The sequence below is a fragment of the Macrobrachium nipponense genome, chromosome 25 (assembly GCF_015104395.2).
Source record: "Macrobrachium nipponense isolate FS-2020 chromosome 25, ASM1510439v2, whole genome shotgun sequence".
In the NCBI taxonomy this organism is placed as follows: domain Eukaryota; kingdom Metazoa; phylum Arthropoda; class Malacostraca; order Decapoda; family Palaemonidae; genus Macrobrachium; species Macrobrachium nipponense.
In genome coordinates this window covers 51263787-51267846 of record NC_087214.1, presented here as the reverse complement: position 1 = coordinate 51267846, position 4060 = coordinate 51263787, and the positions used below count along the sequence as shown (strand labels likewise).

At 39.2% G+C, this 4060-nt stretch overlaps 1 non-coding gene across 1 annotated transcript; it reads left to right on the top strand.

Annotated features, from left to right (window-relative positions):
- Positions 1–322: 322 nt before the first annotated feature.
- On the top strand, positions 323–406 carry Trnal-uaa (transfer RNA leucine (anticodon UAA)). Its single transcript has one exon. It is a non-coding gene; the product is annotated as a tRNA-Leu (tRNA).
- The last annotated feature ends 3654 nt before the right edge of the window (positions 407–4060 follow it).

Below are 4060 nucleotides of genomic sequence, written 5' to 3'. Positions count from 1 at the left end.
TGTGTGTGTGTGTGTGTGTGTGTGTGTGTGTGTGTGTGTGTGTGACTAGGAGTAATAAAACCACTAGTCTTGTAAAATCTTAATGAAAGCCTTAAAACTCTTCAGTATTTATCAATAATAATATGGCCTACTTCATATATATCAGGGATCAAACTTAAAAGCTTTCTGGAATACGTCATAGTAAAAGCAGATTCAATTATATTATATGTATTCCTGGTAATCTTACTGCTACTAAATGAAATTTCTTCTACCTTCGTCACGTCGATAGCATGATGAAAATTACTTGTGTGAATAAAAAGGAGGACTCGCCACTCTATTTGTAGTCAGGTTGGCCGAGCGGTCTAAGGCGCCAGATCTAAGCTCTGGTACTCGAGAGAGTGCGTGGGTTCGAACCCCACACCTGACTACGGGCTGCGTTTTAGCTAAAGCCCGTGCTGGCATAAAGCCAGCTTAATCCTCAACAACAACAACAACCACTCGAATTCAGTCCCTTAGCAGTCATCGCTTGATAATGTCCTGTGGATCAGGAGGAAACATCGCGCAATAATAAACCTAATGACTCCACCGAATTTCACCATGCCCTTTGGTGCGTTGCTCGCCAGTATAAGCAACAACGAGAAAGCCGTCATCAGAAAAATAGAGAAGACTCTACAAGATTAATAGTGCTGAAGCAGCAATCATATTATTATTATTATTTTATTATTATTATTATTATTATTATTATTATTATTCAGAAATGAAGCCTATTCATATGGAATCAGCCCACAGGTACTCCAGACACAATAGGTCCTGATTCACTAAAGATCCCGTCCAAAGCAACTTGCTGCGGCCTATTTGTAAGGAAATCTTTAAGTAACCCTAAATCATATCCAGCCACTCCAAGTTTCTGAAGTTTATAACTAAGTGCCTTGTGATTTATTGAATTAAAAGCAGCACTAAAATTTATTTCAATTACTCTTCCACAGTTCCCTTGCCAATGGCAAGTCAAGCCTAAACGAGCATCACAGACACCTAACTGCTTCCTATAAGCGTCCTGACTATCAGCTAACAGCCTTTAGGTTCTACATACTTACTTATATAGTGGCTTAAAAATAAGCTTTTCTGGAACTCTGGGGAGCATAGGGAGAATAGAAATTGGCCTGTAGCTACTGCAATCTGCAGATATGCCGCTCTTTGGAACAGGAAGTATATTACTAAGGTTACGCTCATCCCTAATGATACTACATCAACATAAAAATCTAGAATCTATTTATATTGGGAGACAACACATTAGAAACTTTCTTAAAAAAAAAGGAAGAAATCATCAGGCTCTTCTCTACCCAACCTACTAAGATTATCCAGAATTTTCTTAAGATCCCTGGAGCAAAATGGAAAATTTGTAGGGACATCCTCAACTGATAGCTTAGCCTCAAAAGCTCGATAAAACAGTTTAGCCTTTTCTCTTGGGCCAGTAACCAATCTCCCATCATCTGTTGGCAGTGGTGGAATGATGATGCCAATTTGGTCCACCACAGATGACGCTGAGAAATTCGTTCATGTTTCCTCTTCAAGGAAATGTTGTAATTTATCTAGCCTGTATGGAAAGATCTATTTGCAGCATGGAGAGACTCAACAAAAATGGTGTAATTTTCATTTGGACGATTTTGTTTCCATGAATTGAATTTAGTCTGTTTGTCATGGTAGGCTCATCTACATGTGGCTGGTCATTTGGCTTGAATTTGATTACCTTTGTTCAACTTCTTCCTTGGATCAGGATATAATATAGCATCTGATAAATTAAGTGCCTGACATACTTCAATAATGTGGTCCCAGTTGGCTCTGGATTATAACAAGGCTGCTTTTTCCAATGGTCTCATTAGGAATATACTAATTGATAGATATATCCATCTCAACGGAAAAGTGCCTATTTTTTCACAAACCTTGGTTGGACTTCACTATAGCTGGATCTGCGAATACGAAGTCTAATCTATTACCAGAAATGTGGGTGAGTTCCTCAATTAGTTGGATAAAATCGGAGGATACATAGAACTCAAGAGCAGATTGGCCACGATGATCTGCGGAATTTGAATTTAGCCAGTCACTGTGCTTTGCATTACAGCAGGGGTGTGCAACGTTTTCAAATGAAGGGCCACTAGCCAAGGATCTCGAGTTATGGAGGGCTGCACATCGGGGTGTTAGAAAGACGGCGTCAGTAAAAAACCAAATGTAAAATTAGTATTGTATTTCTTACTTATGAAAAACATTCTGTAGTTACAAAAAGGCTTCACAGGATATTAGATTGTAATACATAATAAAACATCTTTTTAAAAATCCTCCTATTATATAGTTCGACGAAACGAGTTTCATGAATTTAAGTAGTTAGGGTTTACTAAATTTTCAGCTTGGCAGTTGGCCCCAAGGGCCGCACTGTACGATGTTTATTTTTGAAGGGTCAGGCTGCACTGAAAAGTCTTGAGGGCCACATACGGTCCTGCCTTAGTCTCCACAAATGAAGAATGAAGCTTTTGAATCCTATGACTGAGCCATACTAATCCTCTCCAAGAGACAGTCATATACAGAAACATTAATATTTGGGTTGGAGTAAACAGCAAGTATACACTGTGGAATTTACGGAAATTTTAAAACAAAGAACTTTAAGGCAACTACACTCCAAATTTTTCTGACGATAAATAGGTCGTCTGGATTTAGCATATATAGCCATACCTCGTTTATGTGTGATGTTATGAAGATAAAGTCAGGGCCATCAAACCCTGGCTCATCCTTTGACTTGTTACTTCTTACAAGAGTCTCAGATAAAAACATCAAATGTAGTTATGGGCACAACTCTGGAGTTCTAGAAAACTTGACCTTAAGCCCCGAATATTTGAGTAAAGTACTGTAATGAGTAATAAGCCCAGGGTTTAGCTCAATGTCTCCAAAATGAATGACAGAAAATCAGTATCAAAACTAATAAATAGACTCATAACAACAATACAACTGCAAAAATCAATAGAACAGCAATAAACAACGATGCCATCAACAACAACAGTATTTACATTATTAACAAAAATTCTGTTGAAAGTACAAATAATAAGTCCATATGTCATTGATAAAAGCTCAGGAAGCAACTGGTCAAGAAGGTGGGGTCGGCACACATCGTAAGGCAAATGAAATCTGCCAGGTTTGCCACAACTGGGGGTGGGGGAGGACAATCAGTAGGTACAGGAGGAGGAAAAGGTGAGGCACATTCCTTATAATTCACCAAGCAACTTTTCGAAAAACCATGAAAGTAAAGAAAAAAGAGGATAGATGCCTAAATGTATCCTCGGGCAAGGGAACTGAAACCCAAGAGCATGGAAGGCCACGGTACAATGGCTATGGCACAATCCAAGGTTAGAGAACAAAATTTGAATTCAGTATAAAGAGTCCCTTCTACCCACTGGTTTGATGTCAGTGTCCTTCTAAAAAGGTTGCCTGTCAAGGATAGTCTCATTCACTGTAACTCGCGAAGGCAAGGACGTCTTGCCCTGAATGGAATGTTGCTAAGAAAAGCCACATTAACCCCCTTCCAAAAACATTTCTGTGGTAAAGTAAGTCCAACATATGTTTCTGTTGCAATAATTAAATATACATTTTTCATCTTTTTTTCTCTTTCTCCACCCGTTTTAAAGTGCTTTATTTTGTGCTCTGAAGATGTGTTAGTTACACACACACATACACATATTTATCTTCTTTCCCACCGTTAACTCTACATTAAGGGGTCGGTTGCCTGATGCGTCTTCTCCATTGCCTTCTATCAGAGGCATCATCCTCCACGAAACCTCTTCTTTCCATCTCTTCCTTCAATTTATCTCGCCAACTAATTCTCTCTCCCTCTCGATCTTCTTTCTCTAACAGGTTCCTCCCAAACCCTCTTCACTCTCTCCCCGTCATCCATCCTCAACACATGCCCATACCACCTCAATGGTGACTCTCTTAGCTCCTCTGTAATCTTTACTAAGCCTCCCCTTCTTCTTTTGTCATCATTTAGAAATCTCTCAAGCAGCGACATTCCCATGACCCACCTCAGCATTCTCATCTC